We start from the raw sequence: 21,694 nt of genomic DNA, 5'->3' as shown, positions 1-21,694 counted from the left end.
GCAGCACCATCAACCTCTTCACAGACAGCCAAGATAAGGCAACACATCAACAGTACCACACACAAACACCACAGATGTCCCACCCATTGTATCCCACACAAAAATTACTGAATTCTGGAGAATTGCTCTAGAGACCTGACCAACACTCTTGCAGCTCTCAAAACCACCATCTTCAAAGACGATCTCCTACCCTCTTGCTCTCAGCGTCAATGAAGCATCCCTCAGCCAGGGCACCTTCCCTGATACTCTGAATACAAGACTGTGATAGAAACACGCACTTATCCAGATGACCTGGCTAACTATCGTCTATAATGCAGCTACCTTTGGCAAAATGATTGGGTAATCCACAGTGCAGCAAAGTGATCCCCACAATCCAACCCATTTGTGACTCTCTATACATCTTGGGTAAAAGAAACCTCTGCTTACTTGTCCTACCCGATCCATTCGCCAACTTCAGTACTGTTTACTATGAAGCACTCCACAGCATCCTCACCACGGGCCTGGGCTTTGAAGGAACAGTCCTGCGGCAGTTCGACTCTTCTCCAGCATGGATTCACATGCTCATGAATATTCCCCACCGCCAGGCTGGGACTCCTTGGTAAAAGAAAAAACAGTATCACTTTCACTTAAAAACTGTATTTCTCCTTTAAATCAATCACTGTCTTCTGGGTTATACTGCCCCCATCCAATGACCGTCCTCTCCGTAAGCCCGTCGTCTGGCAGTCATCTTTAGATTTTTACTGCACGCTTCATTGTTTGTCCTTGAGTTTGCTTTCCAAGCTGATTGTCAGTTTTTTCGTGGTTTTCGACAGAACAAGTTCTATTTTTGTTTCAAAGGAGCCTGTGTGCTCTTTTCTCCATCTGCTAACAAAGGGGATCTGTTGTCTGCGAATTTCAGCAACCCTCAAGTGCAAAGATCGTCGAAGATTCTAGAAGGCCATCAGGCCTACTTCACGCCCTCCGATCATGACGGAGAAGGAGGGAAGGTACCTCTTCAGTCCCTGCATCAAATTAGGGCTACGGAACGTGTTTCAGAGATGGTGTCAGAGATCCAGATGAGGATGCCTCTGGCACCTGGGGTACCCCAGGTCCCTGATCATCCTCTGGCAATGAAGAGGAAGTACAATCCGCGGGTACAGGGGGAGATATGGCCACAACGACGGATGATGAGGATATCGTCACAGCGGATGGCGAATCTACACATTTGGATGCTCCACATAGGGTGTTTCCACCGGATGAGGTGGGATCTTTCTACTTCATGATCTCAAGAGCCTCCGAGCTATTCCAGCTAGTGCCCAAGGAAACCAAAAAGGAGAGCTTCTTGTACAAGAGGTGCCAGGCCAAGAGGAAGACTGTCATGGCAGTGCCCCTTCTGGACGACATTTGGGAAGATCGCCTGGCCCTCATGAACAACCCTTGCACTGCTCCAGCCAAACAGGGTTGGCTGGAGAAGAAATATCGGGTACTGGACTCCGCACCCAAGTGGCTGAGGTCGCAGTCATCGCCAGATTCGGTGGTATTGGTGAGTGGGGGGGTAAAAGGAAACGGTCAGCCAGCCTGTCCTCGTCTTCAGTCCCTCCAGACAGCGAGGGGAAGAGAATGGACGCCATGGGTAAGAAGGTGATTTAAACCGCGGCGTCCACGATCAATGCGGCCAACGCATTGGCGATCCTAGCCAGGTATGACAGGGAGTTGTGGTACAAGCTGCGGCCTATTCTGGAGTTCCTCCTCAACAATAAGAAGATGGAGGCAATCGCTCTCTTCCAGAAAGGGGCGGTAGCGTCTGGTCACCGTGGCATTGGACATCACTGACACAGGTTTTCGGCAAATGGGGAACAGTGTCTGCCTTTGTCGCAAAAGGCTGGATGAAGGCCACGAAATTCCACTAGGAGGTTCAAGCGAAGGTTCTGGACATGCCCTTCGATGGAAAGAACCTATTTGAGAAAGTCGTCAAAGAGTCCCTCCAGGCCATCAAAGCGGATACAGAGATGGCCCGTTCCCTGGGCACCTTCCAGCAGCACCGCTCTTCTTTTCGCTCCTTCAGGGGAAAGTCGAGCCAGTCTTCAAAAGGCTTCTCCACATCGTACCCACCGTCAGCCTTCCAGATCCTCAACTCAGAAAGCCTACAGAGGCTGTTCCCAGGCTTACGGCAGCAGAGGACAGCATCGCTGTCGCCCACAGGGCTGGACGCCGGCGCTGAAGCAAGCCTGAACCGGCCGTGACGTTGAGTCCCCACTCGTGCACCTCAGTGGGAGGCCGGCTGACGAGGTTAGAGGAAGTAAGAGGATCCAGATTGGGAGCCCTCCCGTCCCCTGCACACTGTATAATATTGTCAACAAAGACATTCAATAAATTACGTACAATTTTGCATATGCAGTATGATCAATAATAATCAAAAGAAATCTCAATATGAAGAAGGTAGAGAAATTTAATTTTGACAAGAACAATGTACAATAGTCATTATTGACTGTCGGTCAATAGGCATCAAAAATGCAAAACATAGCAAAGGAAAGTATCCATAGATTAGACTGTGCTTGGCTGACGCGTTTCGAGGTGAAATCCTCTTCTTCTTGAGCCTATTAGCACTCTGACACAAATGAACTGTTCAACAGAAAGTGGAGAAAAGAAAAGGGTTTTTTTTTAAAAAAAAAAGGAGAAATGGATATTTTCCATAATTCTGTATAACGAGCATCACATAACACATGTTAGAAGAGAAATAAAACCAGTGCCGCTAATTAAAAAGCAATGCTTTAAAGAATTGGTCAAGTGATAATTCTCTACCGAACTATACATTCAATGCATAGTTCCTAAATCACATATTTCTACTAGCCACTGTTATGGAGAAGGAGGACCCGGTGGGCACCAAATCAATAGAACATTAATTAGGTGGAAAATCCTGTTGAACTAAGGGTGATGAGGAATAGACTTTCTAGAACTCGTTTGACCAAAGTAGTGAAAATAGAGACTTACTCATGCAAATGTCCCAACGGGCATTCAAATGCAGGGAAGTATGAGTGACCGCAGATCTATGGGACGTCAATATGTGGAGCTTCTATATTTTCTTTTCAGTGAAAAGCGGCATGCGCTCCCTAGTGAAAATGTGATATAAATGTGCATTACATTTTCGTAGAAACTAAATGTTTAGATAAAGCACAAAACATGAGTGTTTACATTCATTACCTGGTGTGGACTGAAGGAGACTAGTCAAGGGTAATAGCATAAAACATGCTTGTCGCTTCAACATTGGTTGCAGGAAGCGTTAGTAGCTAAATATAGAATGGAGCGTTGTTCCATACAGTGGCCCGTGTGGGTTATCTGTGGACAAGTGGACACATAACGTCATTGGCGAATTCGCTCAAAAACTGATTCTGGATGCTCCGTGAGAACGGAAAAATTACCTGTCTCCAAGCGGCGTTCGTCGTTTCCAAAACAGGTTACGCTCAGGGAGGCGTAGTGGTTACCATAGAAATTCAAGTCAGCGAATCACGTGATGATGATCGTGATACGCTAATGAGCACGTAAGACTAAGGGAGTGATGAAGATAAAAAGCGGACTAAACAAACTGGATGTTCAAGTCCGAGGTCCATCTTGTGACGGGCAATCTTCAGTAAACAGTAGTGTGAAACTTAAATAAGTGTTCTAAGTAGGTGTGAAGCGGGTGCTCCTTCTCGAAGACCAATTATCACATATTCGTTAATTACAAAGAATATTTAATTGTGAAGCGCACCAAGTGTCACCTAACGACGAACTCGCCGTTGTTATGCCGATTAATCATGTGTGCCGGTACCATTCATGTAAAGAGATGAACAAGTCACTGCATTGATAATTATGTTCTTCATCAAAGCTATATCAATTATATACAGATGGAGGTGACCGCAGTCAACTGGCCACTCATGAATTATGATTTAAGGAAAAAGTATCAGTAGTTCCAATTAACATTGAATGTACCGTACAAAACAATGGTGTGAGCAATTGCTCAAGGTAACACACTGGCTAATCACCTAAACATGTGGAGATGCTTTGTTCTTTAGGATCAATATTTGTGATACAGGGTAAGGGAATGAAAAAGAATTGTTTTGTAAATGTGAACAATTGGAAATGTATAGAGAGAATGAGATAATGTTCATAAGGGATTCCATCTCAGAACACTACATGTAGGCCACATGTGGGATACCATATGGTGATCATCTGACTCAGATGTAACATCTTAGTGAAAATTCTTCATTAAGCCCTTTAGGGTCCAATGTTTCCAGGAAATGTATCCAATATTTCTCGCGTCTTGATAGGATCGACTGATAATCTCCTCCTCTGTGGGGACGTTTCACCACTTCAGGAATTTTAAATTTGAGTTGAGCTATAGAGTGGTTGTTATCAAGAAAATGTCTTACTATTGATCATACTGCATATGCAAAATTGTACGTAATTTATTGAATGTCTTTGTTGACAATATTATACAGTGTGCAAGGGACGGGAGGGCTCCCAATCTGGATCCTCTTACTTCCTCTTCTTTCAGCAATTCTGGTTCTGTGCCAAGACCATTTTTTCTCCCCTGCACCTCAAGTTTCAAAAACACATTACCTATTAAGTGTCAAGCAGTTACGTACCCTGAACTATTAGTGTGCACTGTCAATGACAAATACTCTCGGCTGACGAGGTTAGTCAGCGAGTGGAGAAAGATCACCACTGACAGATGGGTGCTGGACGCATTCGCCCAAGGCCACACCCTGGAGTTTTAACGCAGGTGTCCACGGATCCCTCTGGTTGCCAGTCGGGAGCAGCACATCTCTCAGCTCCTGGAAAAGGTACAAGCCATGCTACGAAAAGGGGTGATGGAGCTTGTTACCCAGCGAATCCGTGACTCCGGAGTCTATTCCAGAAAAGAAGACGGGGGGCTGGAGGCCCATCCTAGACCTACGGTGTCTGAACAAATACCTCAAGTCCCAAAAACTCAGGATGGTCACGTTGCAACATGTACTGAGCCAACTGAAAAGAGGAGATTTCTTGACGTCGTTGGACCTGAAGGACGCCTACTTCCACCTCCCCATCCACAAGAAACATCTAAAGTTTCGATGTTTCATGGTGCAGGGACTGCACTTCCAGTTCAAGGCCCTACCTTTGGGCTTGGAAGTCGGCCCCCAGAGTGTTCACGAAATGCCTGGTACCAGTGACGGCCCATCTACGCCTACAGGGCATACACATATACCCATACTTGGACGACTGGCTAATTCGCGCCTGCTCGCTGGAGTTGGCCGAAGTACACACAGAGGCGACTGTCCGGCTACTAACAGATCTGGGATTCTCTGTCAACTATGTAAAGTCCTGCTTAACGCCATCACAGAACGCGCTGTTCCTAGGCACCAGACTCAATACAGTGTGTTTCCTTTCGTTACCCTCGGAGCAGAGGATAGCAGCCATTCTGGTTTAAGGTGTAGCAACTGTTGTCGGCGAAGACTGCCACGGTGCGGCCCATCAAGTTGTTACTGGGCATAATGTCGTCCAGCATCTACCTCGTCCGGCTCTGCAGGTTGCAAATGCGGCCCATTCAGGAATTCTTGGATGCCTGCTGGATACAGGTGTCTGGAAGCTTCACAGAGAAGATATCTCTCCTTGATGAGTTCCGTCGGGCGATAGTATGTTAACAAATTCAAAGCCCTTTTCAGAGGATCTTCATGGAGAACACCACCACCATGTTTTCAATCAGGAAGCAGGGGGGCACTTGATCCCTAGCGTTCTCCAAGGAAGTGCAGGACTTGTGTCGCTGGGCCGTCAGACAGGGGATGTTCCTCGTCCCTCTCCACCTGGGGGAAGTCGAGAACACCATCACAGACTCCATCAGCAGGGACCTAGACTCCTGCCACGAGCTTCGTCAGTATCAGGTGGACCGCTTGTTCGTCAAGTGAGGCAGGCCCCAGATAGATCTGTTTGCGACAGCGGCGAACTCCCAAGTGCCACGGGTTTGCCAGCAGGGTCCACCTGCCGAGCAGCCTGGGGATGCGTTCTGCTTCACGTGTTCCCGTTTCCTACTACGAGTCATCAACACACTCAGACAGTGTCCGTGCAAGATGATACTCATCGCCCAAGCGTAGCCGAGACAGATTTGGTGTCCGGACCCTCTCAGCCTGTCCATGTCGCCTCAGGTCAAGCTACTAGTGGTTCCTGATCTTCGCACCAAAGAAGGAGGTGCAATCCTTCATCACGACCCAGGATCGCTGAACTGCAGGGCTTGGCTCCTGCGTATCGAATTGAACTGTGGTGTTATGAAGTTGTTAGCGTACTGAATCATCATCAATTCACTCAGATGAACTGAGTTGTGATTATATTATGATTTCAGCACTTATGTGTTCAAACTAGTAATATTGACTTTTTGAAATTCAACAATTGTATATTTGATTTGAATTAATTGACAATTATATTGTACTAGTGTCCCCCAAGTCCTGTACCCGATTTCTTTGCGGGACCTCCAGTCTACTATATTGTGATCTTGTAGCCAAGATCAGACTGGGAGCACCTAAATTCCCCTGTAACTACCATCAACCTTAACACAGACAGAACCTCTGTACATATCGAGTGCACCTCTACACACAATTTTCTTGTTATTGTACAAGTATGGCCCTGGAGTGGGGTATTTGCCTCAATGCTGGAGGTAAATCCTCCCACTTTCCGCCGAAATTCTGCAATAATTTCGCTGAAATCCCCAATGGAGTCCTATGGACTCCATATTAACCCCTTATCTGCCAAGGGTTTTCCCCCAAGGCCTTTTTTGGGTTATTTCGGTATGTCGCCATTCAATCCCTTGTAACGTTTTTGTTACATGAGATATCTCTGCCAAATGTGGCCCCTTTTTTCCCACATGTAGGCGGTCGTAAGGCCACCAAGGAATCCTAGTTTGCTGCAGGGGGTGAGGGAAAATAACCAAAAAGGGAGAAAATTTGGGTTTTTTCAGAAAATTCCAATAAAATGATGTACAAAGAAGTACAAAGAAGCCTGTGGTTTTGTCCTTGTAAGAGCTAGGAACTAGGAACAAATGGTTTGCTGTGCTGCATTCGCCATTTTCCAGGCTTTCAAGAACAGGTTGAGTGGAAACCAAAAACACATATTTTGAAATGGTTACCAGCCGTTTTGTGAGAGGTAAGTGATTTTGCCCTTTTTTTCTAATGGAAGAGATGGGTAGGAAAGCTGAATGGGAAGACAGAAAGGTATACATTTCTGGAAAGTAGACAAAATTCCAAGTTTAGGAAGGGGTGATTTGCACAGTCAGGCAACAACTATGTAGGGAAAAATTCCATATTTTGGGGAGAAATCAGGAAAATTACAGAAAAAAAGGTATGTGGTGGACATGGTTGACCCGGTACAGCAATGGCTTCTGTGAATTTTGTGAAAAGCAATGCCCCGCTACATTACCCAGACTTTTCAGTTAGGAAATCACACATTATGAAAAATGTTTCACAAAACAAGCTATTTACAAGCCAAAAACGGAGCCATGGTACACAGGTTTTTTATGCTTGCGGCCTAAACAGACGTACTTAGCATGTGTAAGTAAAGTAAAATGTGGTGAGGAAGGGCACGCATAGATTTTTTTAAGGGTACAGGCAGACCTTTTAAAGGGTAGGTGACTTGTGCAGGTTACAAAAGTGTATAGTGCCTAAAGCAGCGACAAAATGTAGGTCACATTTGGGAAATGAAAGGGTTGTGTGACAAAGTGCAGCAGCAAATGTTTGAAAATGTTATGAAAACCACACAAACACAACAAATGTCCTACCTTTCCCGCATTCCCACAGGTGTCCTGACGAAAACGGTACCTCACATGTGTGGGGCGCACCTACCTGGGTGCAAAGGGAGAAGGCTAAACCACTGGTAACCGCAAGTCTTTCGGCAGAGCAGATTTTGCAGGATTTTGCTCATGTGGACAACCTACAGATTTGGCCCTAGGGTGTCGAAGCCACCAAGGAAAACAGGAAACCCCATGCATTTCCGAAAAGAAGGCACCAGTGGGAATCTTCAGAGGTCTGATCTGTGTGAATCGGCCCAGAATTTATTACCCACAATCACAGGCAAAATCCAAAATTTGGCAAAAAAACCACAATTTTCAGACATTTCCCTCTGCACACTCACCGAAACACGCCACCAACAACACATGCCCTACCGTCCCGCATTCCCACAGGTGTCCCGACGAAAACGGTACCTCACATGTGTGGGTGAACGTATCTCGGTGCAAAGGGAAAAGGCTAAAACACTGCTATCCCCCAAAGGGTTTGGGGAGCCAACCTACAGATTTGGGCCTGGGGTGTCGCAGCCACCAAGGAAAAAGGAATCCCATGTATTTCAGAAAAGAAGATACCCGTGGGAATACAGAGGTCTGACTTGCGAGAATCGCCCCTACCTAGGCGGAAAAGAAAAAGTGTTGAACGTGCACAAGTCCAAAGGCAGTCCCAGGGATCCCGGGAGGGACCCCGTCCATTCCCTGAGGGAAATTCTGTAATGCTGCCTAGCCAGAGCTCCAGGATGGTCAGGGGTGATGTCCCTGGCCTTGGGTGGTTGTCCCCCATATGGGTTGACTGTCCACAAGTCCAGCGGCGGTTTCAGGGAGCCTCAGCATGCTCCCTGCCTTTTCCCAGATGGAGCAGGTGTAATGCAACCCAGCCAGAGCACAAGGATGGTCTGGGTGATGTCCCAGGCCTTGGGCACCCGTCACCCATGTGACGACCATCCCCAAACCCAGCCTGGAGCTCTGGCTGGGCTGCGTTAAAGCTTATCCCTCTGGGAAAGGTCGGGGACCCTGCTGGGGTTCCCCATTCCTCCCCCGAGTTGACATCTGTAACGCAGCACAGCCAGAGGTGCAGCCTGGGCTTGCGGATGTTCAACCCACATGGGAGACAGCTGCTCAAAGGGAAACACCAATGTTACACTGACATGGGGGACAATTTGTGGCCTGACCCTGCAATTGTGTCCCAGCCCAGCAAAATACCTCCACAGACGGCCCACTCTCGCCTACACCACCAACAATCCAGCCCCTGTCCCACCCACCCCACTGAGGCCGCTAACCGATGTGCCCCTTCCTAGGGGCAGATTAACTGCCCCCAGGGAGGGCTACATGGGAGCCATTTGGGTTGGGGGGGTGGAGAGAGGGCCCACCCCCCTTTCCACTAAAAACATCCATGGTGGTTTAGTGCTTCCCCACCCCCAACAAATGTTCTTTTTTTGTTTTCTTTTTTTATGTTTTGCCTCTTCACTAGGGGCAGATGGGCACATTAGTGTGCCCATCTGCCCCCAGCGTGGGCAAAACGGCCGGCCCATGCATTGGGGGGCCATTCCAGTGTTTTCTGGTGGTCCTCTCCCCCCACCACAAATGGATGGGGGGCATCTCATGTACTCCTTTTGTAGTGTATTGCAATAGCAATCTGCCCCCAGGGATGGCTACATGAGATGTCCCCTATCCATTTGGGGTGGGGGGAGAGGGCCACCCCCCTTTCCGCTAAAAACATCCATGGTGGTTTAGTGCCCCCCACCCAAAACAAGTTATTACTTTTTTTTATATTTTATTTTGTTTTGCCCCTTTCCTAGGGGCAGATGGGCACGTTAGTGTGCCCATCTGCCCCCAGGGTGGGGAAAACATACTGGCCAAGGCTTTGGGGGGGCCTGTGGCAAGATTTCCGGTGTCCCTCCCCCTATCCCAAATGAATGGGGGGGCGCATCTCCTGTATCCCTTCCTAGGGGCACATGTGGCCCCATGCTCTGTGGGCCTGGGGGGAAAGGGCTGCTTACATAGTAAGCAGATCCCTCTGCCCCCCACGTCACAAACAGATCCCTGGTGGTCTAGTGCCATTGCGGGGCGCGGATCGAGCACTCTGCGCCCGGTCCGCACCCAGCAATGCTTCAAAAAAGGTGTTGGAAACAGGAGAGTCTCCCCTTTCCGACGACACCTCCCTCGATCTAAACGGCACATTAGTGCCGCAGATCGAGGGGGAGAAAGGTGGAGACTCGCCTTTCATTTTCACTGCGGCAGCCGAAAATGGCTGCTGCAGTGAAAATTACTTTGTTTCATGTCGACGTTCATTATGCATGCCGACGTGAAACTGAAAGAAATCCAACCCCCGGGCCATGAGGAGGAAGCTCCTCCTCACATAGCCCGGGGTTGGATTTCAGTTTTGTGCTATCCCTGCTATCTCTTCCTTGGCAACACAAACGTAATGTCAAGGATGAGATAGCTCGATTTAAGGGTTTAATGGAGACTAACACCACCCCTTGTAATATGGCAGTAAATCCGCCAGACCAAGAGGCAGTAACAGTAATTCCGTTGGGTGGTATTCCAGCAGCTTTACTGGAATACCACCCAATTCGTAATTAGGCCCATAGTGTATTGTCACAATGTCCTGATTGTATATTATGTTGTCATGTTACTGTAACGCTCACCTGGCTTCCACAGAGGCGCGGGCGTGGCTGGGACTGCTGTGACCTCTTCTGCAGAGATGCGTAAGACCCAGAAGACCCGGAAGATGGACTGGACTGGATTCCCCAACCTGGCTTTTCTGGCTCGGAGGAATATCCCACTGTGTGTGAAAAGGAAGGGTTAATAGTCTGCGGGTGATATTCCGACCTCCCACTTCCCTTCTCTCCCTCCGTGAAACCCTTTTGGGATTCCCTGCGAAGACTCACCTTAGGGACCAAAATGACGAGCTCTCCATCCTGCTTCTGCGTTGTGATTCCAGTTACTTCACTGGATTGATGAGTTTAAACTAGTTTGTCCATTCCCGTCGTACCGCAAATGTTTATGGCAAGTTTGGGTTTATATTCACTCATCTGTTCTTTTCTTTCGCAGGTGCTGGAGAAGATTCCGGGCTGCAGGCAATGAAGCCAAATTATGGTAAGAATTCCGATGAGAGATTCCTTTGCAGTTTTAAGTATCTCCTTTAATGTCCAATGTCTTTTTCCCCATAGGGGCCGGGGTACGGCAATGCCGGAGGTAAGGCGCCGACTCGAAAAGAGCTGCTGTGTCTCTCTTGCAAATGGGTAAGTCTTGAGTGAGCGTATTGCTAATGTTCTCACATGCTCTCACTAATACAATGTCTGTTTCTTTTCCCCTTAGGGGCCGGGGTGCTGAGATGCCGAAGGTATGGCACAAACCCAAAGGCGGAGAGGGAATTGAACCACAGGTAAGTTCTACTTAGATTCGTGTTTCCCTTCTCACCTCTCTTTCTCCTTCCTTCCAATAGGTGCTGGATGGCGGTGGAAGCTCCGGATGGACGTCGCAGGACTCGAAAACGCCATATGCAGGTGAGTGAAATGCAGCGTGCTGCGCGCGTCGCGATGCGCTTTTAAAATGTTTGCCTTCTTTGCAGGATCGTCGGCGTGCAGAACCCGGAGTGCAGATGTATCCGGTAAGGTTCTTGTTTTCACCTGTTCTCTTCCCTTTTCTTCTTTAGGTGTTTCCAGGATGCTGGCAGGCGTGATGGAGGACCAAGGCAGGAGCAGGCACGGTGAGCGTCCAGCTGCTAAGTTCAGAACAACGCGAAGCGTGATCTGCTGCTTGGGTGTGGCTTAAATAGCCTTTCAAGTAGTTCCAGGTATGTATTCTTCCCTCAGAAATATGTATTCCTCCACCGGTCACATCCTAGAGATCAAGTAGTCCCTAGAAAAATAGTTCCTTCCAGTCTTGGAAGTTGCAGCATGGTCTGCACAGGTAAGTTTACACCAAGCACTACTCCCAACCTACTTCTGTATGAGCCTGGCGCCGATGGCGCCAGGACTGATGTCCCCTATGAGCCTGACGCCAACGGCGCCAGGACTGAGTCCAAAGGGCCCTCATCTGGGGCTGCTGGGACTTCCCTTGAATGCATGGTGTCTGTCTCTGAGGGTGCCGGGCCTGGTTTGGCTCCTTGGAGGCAGGCATCATGACAGTTACTTTGTCTTGATGTTATGTTGCAATGTCATGATGTTCTATCATGATATACCATGATGCTTGCTGTCCCATCAAGCCACAAGGTCATGCTGCCATGTGTAAGGGTGCAGAAGGAGGAGACTGACACACAGGTGACATGATGGTTGCTATAGACTTTTATTCACTATGAAAATAAAGAGAACACCTAACTTTCCCTACTTCTATGAGGGGTTTCCCTGCCTCAACTGAAAAGCTAACAGGTTCTGTCAGAATGTCCTTGCAAACTAAAGAGTCCAGCGTCATGTGTCAAAATTTCAAATTCTGTCTTTTACAGTTAGAACGTAAACTAGGAGGTTGCATACATGTTCTTGGTCCAGATAAACACCCTTCTCCTGGACTGGTTGGCAGAGTTCTGGTTGAAAGTTCCTAACTAGGGGAAATGACTCCCTTCCTCTGGTCCCAATACTTCAAAAGAGACTGCCAATCCTATAACACTCTATATCAGAATGTTCACTGTTTTTTCACTCCAGGGGGAATGACTCTCCTCCCCTGGATCACTTGTTCCCAACACAGTACTGGTCTTCCCTTCCTCAGGCCTCTTGGCTTTTTTCAATGTGGATTTAGCACTACCGGGAGAATGACTCCCTTATCCTGGTATCTTGGTTTTCACAGTTACTTTACCCTCTGCGATACTTGGGGAGAATGACCTTCCTCTGATGATCCTTGTTTCACTGTTTTTTTTCTTTCTCAACAGTTCGTGTTACGAGTATGATCCTTGACCCAGGTTTTCCCAGTATAGCCCACTTGGTCTTCTGGCTTGCCAAGTACAGTCACGAGGCAGAGTGTCACTCTCGCTTGCCATTTCAGATTGTGGGTTCCAGACTTTCTCTCTTAAGCTCATTGGACAGACCTGGTTCACTCAGGTACTGTCATGACAACCATGCTTCACAAAGTTCCCTTGATTCACTCTGTTTGCTGTACATACTTTATTCACTAACCTGCCAAGTAGTGTGACGAAAAAGATGATTTACAAAGTTCTTCTGACGTTAGCTGTCATGTTGTCGGGGTGTTATGCACTATCCCCTTTTTGGGAGTTCCTCCCTTTAAAATGTTTCTCTCATAATATTTGGCATACTTAATGTTCGTCTTTACCCCAGGGGTTCCCTTCTTGCCCCTGCTTGGTGGTTCTTGACTTTCTGTTTCTGGCTTTTGAGTCTTACCCCCACCCCTCTCTGTTGTGCCCCCACCAACCGTCCCTACGACCCAAGTACCTGTAGGGTCTCCACCAGCGTGCTACGGTCGGTCTCAGGCTCTTCCTTCTGTGGTTTCTCTCTTTCTGTGCCTTCCCTCACCTTCTGGTGCACTGTGGTTGCTCTGCAGCCTCTGACCCCTGTAAGGAAGGCATGGTATCAACAGTAAGACAGCTACAAGTGACCACAGTTCAAGGGTGTTTATTGAACCTACATTGGGTTTGCAAAAACGCCTATCTAATCCTACATCTAAAGATGGGAGCATGCTACGACCATCAAATAATAATAACACAGTCCTATTTTTTTTTTTTTTACATTTGTATAGCGCACAAGGCAGCCCCTAGGCATTGCGGCGCTGTTAATTGTAGTTACACTTAGTTACACTTAGTTCAGGAGCAGTACAGTACATTATGCATTTAGGTGAAGCATGCATTACATTATGCATTAAGGTGAAACGGTACATTACATTATGCATTCAGGCAGGTGTCGGTTAGGTAGCTGTGGTATGGCGTGGTTATGTGAAGAGTAGTGTTTTGACTGCTTTTCTGAAAGCTAGGTGGGAGCTTTCACCTCGGAGCGTAGGTGGCAGCGTGTTCCATTGTGTAGCTGCTAGATAGGGGAAGCTGGTGCCACCAGCTCAAACTCTCTTAAATTTGGGCACTGTGAGAATGTTCGCATAGGGAGTTCTAGTAGGTCTGGATGTAAAGATGGGGTGGATTTTCTCAGAGAGGTAGGTGGGGGCGGTTTGGTGAATACATTTGTGTGTCAGTGCAAGGGCTTTGAAGATAACTCTCTCTTTGATAGGAAGCCAGTGTGCTTCTTTTCTGGCATCTGTGATGTGCTGTCTTTTAGGGATGCCTAGGGCTGCTTGTAGGCACCTAGTGGTGTCTTGTACAAATAAAAGGGCATATACTAATAAACCTATTGGCAATCCTTACCTCTAAATACAAATAGTGTGGGAAACAATGTTATGCAAAAAATAAGTGTTCAAGAAATTACGTGTCAGGATATTCAAGCCGTTTGTCTCCCTTCCCCACATTTTCAGCACAGGATAATGCGGCACACTCAAGCTTAGTACAGTCTCTGGCTTCTCTAGCTCAAGGGTGCAGTTCAAAACTCGAACATCACAGCCTTCTGTACCATAGTCTCTTTGCCGTTCAAAGTCTCTTTTCTGAGAGGGCCTAATGCTACAAACAAATAATAAAATTCCTTTACTTTCAGGAATCTCCTACGCACATTTTTCTCAGGTGATTTACTGTTCACCTTGAATCCCCCTCCGCCGGGCTCAGATCCACTTTAACATAAAGTTTGTTTTTCACATATACACAATTTTATTAGGTTTTCCACGTATCCAGTTTCTCGGGTGGCTCACACTTCACCCTGGACCCCCCCCTTCTGCCAGGCTCAGATCTGTTCTAACACAAAATCTTCAATCGGTCTCCCTCTGCCGGGCTCGGACCAACTTGATCTACTTTGCCATCAACTTTCTTTGTCAACATCGAAGACTTTCAATTGTGCACAGGATTTTGCTTGACCCGTTGCACGACCACTTCAATTCACAATCATTTGCCACCCTCACTTTTATCAACTCTCAGCTGGACACCTTACAGAGACCTTTGATTGAGCATGCATACAGTGCCGGACCACGCTGTCGAAGGTATGATATATTTTGGCTTCAAAGTGTAATCATTCATCTGCAGTTCAGCTTTACTCGCGTCAGTTATCACACACATTGCATACAATGTTCTCAGATCCAGTGCTCGCAATACAATGTTGCCGCTTGCAACCTTGGCTTGAACACAGAGCAGTCTTGTATCGGTCTCCCCAACTCACCGACTGTGTTGATTTCACTGACGCTGCTTTGTTGTTGGAGCCAAGGACAGTACCACAGCAGCTGGCAATTCTCCCTGCCTTGATTATAGACGCCGGAGAGCCCCAGGTACCTGCGACACACAATGTAGGATTCTTCAGCTGGGTTTCATGGTCTTATGTTCTCTATTCTCGAGGTTTCTTGAAAGTACCGGTTCCTTGTCGAAAAAGTAATGGGAACTTCCCTCCTTGCAATCCCCTTCTGTTTCACAGTCTTTCTCCTCTTAAACTGCCATTTTGGAACTGCTGTATCCTCGTGTGCTTTGCCTCGCTCAGAGTGTGCTCCGCCTTTGATCCGTGTGGGGAAGTGTAATGGAAGTCAGGTGTGCGTGATGGTCAGTAATTGCCTGCGCATGGTATTGGGACATGTCGGGTATACGGCTCAGGTGTTAGTCCATTTTCTCTCATAGCGGGCTGTCCGTGAGAAAGTGTTCGTGTTGTGAAAGGGGGGTAGGGTTTGAATTCCTAAGTATCCTACTCGGTAGGATGGGGCAAAGGTGTTACAGGGAAGGGGATACCGCCTCTCACCATCCAGTGTCCCACACCCCGAAGACCCCTCACCCAGGTGATCATCCCGCACTGGTCCACCCCCAGGAACTGGAACCAAAATCAGTGGCTGTGTCCTTGCCACCTGGGTCACAGATCCCCGGGGACTAGCGGGTGAGACACCTTCTGGTTTCTCACACCCCTCGCAAACTGCACGTCTGTGCTCGACCGCGCAAACCGGCTTCTTCCCGTGCCTGGACCACTGCTTCGCCAGCTTCAGGGTCGACCAGTTAGAGACACCTGCCTCCTTCTGACAGCGTCCCGGTTTGCAGCCTTCACTTCTTCTCTTGACGGGCCACGGCTTGGTCCTCGGCTCCTCCAGGGATGACTTGACAACGTGCTTAGTCTGTCGTCACTTTTTACCTTGGTTTCTTCAGTGTGCTTTCATGCACAACTAGAATGCTCACGCTGGTTCCTGGTAGCATTCTTCATAGTTCCACACCTCCTCCTCCTCATCTCAGTTCTTATTAGATCGGAGTCTCTTGGGTTGTCTGGACTCTTCTTCGTCCCAGTAGGTGTTACACCCTACACATATACATTGGGACATTCGTTATTGTGTTGAATTGTACATTGTCTGGGGTTGTGACTGGTGATGGTGTGAGGTGATTGTACTGTGTTCTCCCTAGATGTCTGTCCCTATCTCCAGTGGAGGAGTCTCTTCCCATGAGATCCTCCCACTGTGCACCACCCCCAGGGAGACTGTTGGGAAGCGGCCTCACCTCCCTGGCCTCAAGGGAAGGGGTTCCCCCTTGGGGAGAAGTGACTAAATCAAGGGATTTGTCACACATTACATGTTATGTCATGTCACTCTTCATCATGTAATATCATATGATGTGATAACTGTGAATTTCTAAGTGTGAATGTGCATCACTTTCGAGTGTAGTATTATACTTGGATTTTGCAGACAGCACAAATACTTGAATTGTGCAAAATGGTAATCTACTGCGATTGTAATAAGAAATAATTTACTGAGATTGTGTTCATCTAGATTCTTAAACTGAATATATAACGAGATTGTGTAGACTATGTGCTGTAATTGTGCAAACTGTAATCTCCTACTAGTCCCTGACATAGTGTCATTGAACAGAGAAGTTCACCAACAGGCTAAATTGGATGTTATGCAAGCTGTATTGGGGACATAAGCAGAGATACCCATATGCCCATGTATTTTGTTTCATTACATTGAATGTACAGCCATTGTGGTCCCCAGTGTGGTCAATTCTGATGCAAAGAGCTTTGAACTAAAAGTATTCTATAGCAATGATATTTGCTACATTAGTGTGGTGAGTTGTCTGAATTCCCCATCTTTACAGGTCTGGGCTGGTCTTATAGCTACCGGATGTGTCTACCACAGGGGGCAGAAGAGGAGGGATCCCATTGGCGTTTTGTCCCAGCAGAGAATGGTATCACCGTAACTGGTATCCCGCTGCAGAGATTTGTTGCTAAGACTACATTTCCCAAGGGACATAGTGGGAAGCAGTGGTAAACCAGAGATCAGCAGAATAGTTGGTAATGGGCAAATAACAACCATTCTGCCAACCAACTGAGTTCAAGTCACACAGGAACAGAAACAAAGTCTTCCCGCCAAGCAAATGCCACCTCACAGACTGTGAGCCTATAGGTGCCCAACACAGTATGTGTTTGTTTATTGAGTTTATATAGCACTTTACACCAAAGCGCTTTATAGAATAACAACAGGTACAGTAACGAGGTGTCCTTCTGCACATTGCGTGGGATTCCAGGATGGCTTTAATCCCTTGCAGGCCTGCACCAATGGCCCAAAAGCTCATGAAACAATTAGCAAATATTAAAAAATGATGCATATATGTTGTATCAAAAGAAGGACACAGACACTCTGAGGACATATTGACTATGTGTTTATTAACAAAAAATCAAGACCCTTTCACTATGGGGTGTTCCCTACGTAGAGTACTAACTAAGGTGCTCATCAGTCGTGAATCACTGTCTAAAAGAATCAGTCAGCTTCCAATAAGGAACCTAACTGACCCCACCAATATTATAAACAATGAAGGGCAGGAGAATGACTCCCTTCTCCTGGTGGCTGTGCGTTTGCACTGTGGTTTTCGTATGTTAAAGTTCTGGTCAATAGACAATCCGTAATAGTTTCTTGTTATCCTCTGTGTTAAGCCGTATAACTCCCTTAGGGAATTGGTAATCTTGCTCTCCTCTTGTTTAGTTCTTTTTATTGCTCTTCTAGGTCTCGTTCTCTCTTTGTTAGAAGGCTTTAAATGTTCTTGTATAAGATTTGGGCTTTACTACACAAGTGTCTCTCTCTGTTATGTCGCACTATTTGTTTCTTGGCTGTTGGGTGATTTTCCCCTTTACCCATGAGAGTAAAACTCAAATTCTACTCCTCTCACTCTTTGATTTCTGCGCTTCTTTTTATCACATTACCAGAGTTTGAATTTATTAGCTTGCTTTCCACTCTTCCATCCTGGATACTGGGACGAGTTTCTCTGAGGCTATAACAATTCCTGTTTGGCTTCCCGGTATTACCGTTCTCCCTATTACCTTCTGTGTTGTAGAGGAACCTGTAGAGGAACCACTCCGGTGCCTGCAGGTATTGGGAACCTACTTCTTCCGTTTACTTCTCGGATCGCTTTCTGCAACGTCCCCTCGTAGGCGTTCCTGTCTCCTCCTCAGCTTTTCGATATTGCTATGGCTTTTCGATTCAGGCGTTACGTCCTCCATCTGGTGGTGTTGCCATCGTTGAGAGGACAGCCTGCCCACCACGATTCCTCCATGGTCACGCCACCACCAAGCTTTACACTCTAGTTTTCCTGGCTTTCTGCTCCTTGTACCCACTGGTCGTCCAGCATTTCTGGGCTCCACAGTCTGTCAGCTCTTCCTTCTTCGGGTATTCTACACAATGGGGGCTTCCCCGGTCTGTCTCTGCCTTCTGCTCTCTCTCCTCTGCTCTCTGCGGTATGATCCTTTTTCAACAAACTCAGCACAGTCCATTGGAGACTTTGATTTACATGGCCAGTTTCATCTTCTCGTTGGTAACGGTAAACATTCACTTTATCTTCATTCCAGTCATGGAACTTATACTGATTTGATGTATTCCATATTTCCATACAGGCCATCTCATGGAAGGCATCAGGGAGTTTCTCATGGGAACGGGAGTACTTGTCCCCAAGTGGGGGTGGGGGGCGTCTCTCCCGGTGAGGTCCCACTTGCCTCAACCCCATAGGGAGGATGTTACATAGTGGGCTCACCTGCCTTGCCTCACAGGGCGGGGTTCCCCTCTTGGAAAACCAATCCCAAGAATAACCAATTGTCAGTGAAGCATTCAAATGACAATAAGGAATAACCAACCAGTGAAGGGATTGGAATCTGAGCCCAGACCTAGGTGCACAGAGTAGGCTGGAGGAATTCATTAAAGAGACTCCTTGGGAGGAAGACCTGCCTAACTGCTCCCTTAATAAAATTATAGATTCTGTATAGAATAACAAGAGAACCAATACTCATTGCAGGAGAGTACGGGTACTCTTCGGCAGACTGGAAGCAAGTCAACTTAAGGCAGTCGAGGGATGGAGTCCCTGGAAAGATAAAAAATCACTAACATGTGTGCTGAGCTGCTTACTGACCTGGAGAGAATTGGAATGCCAAAGCCAGAGGCCATCCACCTACGACCCCTTCCCCACAACCCCAGACTCTGCTCAGCAATCTTCACTCAGCAATCACCTATACCCTTGACATCCTCGCCCCAGTCATGAGGATCCGTCTGACACATGCCTCCAAGCGTAACCCCTGGTATGACTCCGAACTGAAACAAAAGTGCAGAGCAGCGAAATGGAAGTAGGAAACCTCAGGTTCACCCTCTGACAAACTGGCCTTCCGACGGTTCCAAAGGCAATACAGACTTGTCATCCGTGCCAGGAAAAGGGACCCACATTCAGGCATGGGTATCCGAGGAATCCAATAACACGGCTGAACTTTTTTAAATCTGCATCCACAGTTTCTTCCTCCCCTCTTCCCTCCCAGGCCCTCTGAAATGCACTGGCCACACACTTTGCCACCAAAACTCAACACATCCTAAACACCCTTGTTACTCACACACGTAACCCATCCCACACCCCCTTGCCTACCTTGGCCAGCCCCCTCCTTCCGCCTTCTCCCCCTTTACCACTGTGACACCTGATGAAGTTACCAAAGTTGTCCACTCTATGAAGGCTTCGTGCAAACAGGTTCCCCCCTGCTCTTCCAGAACTTTCAAGGACAAAATTGGTTTGCTTGCCCCCGCACTCGCTGATTTCTGCAACCACTCTTTCGCTACTGGCTCTTTCCCCTCCTCCCTCAAGCACTCCCTTGTGCGCCCACTATTGAAAAAGCCTTCAGCAGACACTACCTGTCCATCCATCTACCGCCCTATTTCAATCACCCCCTTCCTGGGGAAACTGCCGGAGAAGCTGGCCTTGTCCCAAATCAACTTGCACACTTGACTTGTCGGTGGTCTCTACGATCATCAATCTGGATTCTGAGCCTCCAGAGGCAAGGAAACTGCACTTCTGAACTGCTTGTATCTCTGGACTCCAACTCCCCAGCTGTCCTCATTCTACTTGATCTCTCTTCTGCCTTTGACACTTTCAACCATTCCATCCTCATACAAAGGCTCAACGATAACCTTGGTATCTCGCAACAGGCTCTGGAATGGCAGACTTCTTTCCTTACTGACCGCTCTTCCCATATCATCCTGGGCACCATCTCCTCTCCTACTTCTTTCTCCACCTGTGGTGTCCCCCAGGGATTTATTCTCTCCCCCTGCCCCTTTAACATCTACCTTGCTCAGCTGGCATACCTCGTCTCCTCCTCCTCCTCCCCCCACAACTTCCAGTGTTATGCATGTTAGGCAGAAACCTGTGCAGTTCCCTTAGGGACCACTGCAAAAGATTTGAGACTACAGGTGTTTGGCAGTAAACCCACTTGGTAGCAGTCTGTACCACACAGATTCACTTGGTGGCTGAGCAGTCAGACTTCCCTCAAGAAGAGTTAGGCAGTATGCAGAGTATACACCATAGGTACTGAGACACAGTAGCACAAACAAACACTGACCAGAGCTTTGGTGTAAAAGTATATAATTATTTATTTAAAGACACACTTGGGATTTACACTAGCAAAAAACGAGGTAAGTAAATTCAGCACACAGTCACTATCATATATATACAACCCTATTCACTTATTAGACAAGTCTAAACACCACTTATTTTCAGACACAGGTAAGCGCTTAACATAAGATGACACTCTACTAAGTTAAGAAAGGGAGGGAAAAAGGCAGAGTTAAGGAAGCACACAAGTTTCAATACTTTTAAAAAGAACCACAGTAAGGCAGGATAGGCAGAGTTCTACTGGGGAGCCAGGAAGTCCATTGCAAGGCCCACTATTGGAGAGAGCAAACAGAATGGGTCCAGGTTCACACAGTGGGGTTATGCCCAAAGAGTCTTGTAGATAGTTCGCACAAAAGGATGAAATTAAAGTCAGGAAAAGTTAGCTAGTTTGTCCCAGGCTAGCCCAAGTTAGAAAGTCGAGGCTTTACTGTCACCCCGAACGATCTGTCGCAAGGGAAGCCAGGCGGGACACAGTACCTTAAGTGTGAAGGAAGCTCCAGCGGGGTTAGTTGTTCCTGGCAGCAGGTGCAAGTCGGTGTTTCATCCAGAGGAAGAAGAGGTCTCGCCGTGGAAGAAAGATAAAGGTTGTTGCACTGCCAGGGAAGAAACCAGCCGCGGAGTTCTTCAGTTAAAAGGTACTACACTTCTCTTCGCGGTAGTGGTAAACCGTGGTATTCCGGTTGCCGGGGTGCTTGGCACGGGCAAGGCGGCCACGAGATGCTCCAGGAAGGTGAAAAGAAGGCAAAACTGGTTATCCCCACCAGTCAAAGGAAGAAGACTCCGGACTTGAGATCTCCTCTGTCGTCGGGAAAAGTGGTGAGACGGTCCAGCAGGGCTCCACCGGTGGTGTCGTCGTTGCAGGTCGGCTCAGCTTCTCCCTCCTCGGATTCTTAGGTCCTGTGGTGACTTCTGAAGTTCCAGTCCCCAAAGCCCTGCTTTTATGCAGCACACCCCCATTTACTCAGCCTAGCTGTCAATCAAACATGCTAAGTGGTGAGCGGGCCGGCTCACCACTTGGGCCAATC

The 21,694-nt window shown here is 47.6% G+C and overlaps 1 protein-coding gene and 1 long non-coding RNA gene across 6 annotated transcripts in view; one reads left to right on the top strand and one right to left on the bottom strand.

The window, feature by feature from the left end:
- DENND4B (DENN domain containing 4B) overlaps positions 1-21,694 on the top strand; it is a 2,051,633-nt gene that overhangs the window by 1,487,339 nt on the left and 542,600 nt on the right. The window lies entirely within an intron of this gene.
- Positions 2,411-3,031, bottom strand: LOC138580668 (uncharacterized). Its single transcript, XR_011304317.1, has 2 exons — positions 2,971-3,031; positions 2,411-2,601 (listed from the first exon to the last, which is right to left on the bottom strand). It is a non-coding gene; the product is annotated as an uncharacterized lncRNA (long non-coding RNA).

Source organism: Ambystoma mexicanum, chromosome 1p (genome assembly GCF_040938575.1).
Source record: "Ambystoma mexicanum isolate Mex_15411 chromosome 1p, UKY_AmexF1_1, whole genome shotgun sequence".
In the NCBI taxonomy this organism is placed as follows: Eukaryota; Metazoa; Chordata; class Amphibia; order Caudata; family Ambystomatidae; genus Ambystoma; species Ambystoma mexicanum.
Note: the sequence above shows the minus strand (reverse complement) of the source record. Positions and strands in the feature narration are given on the sequence as shown.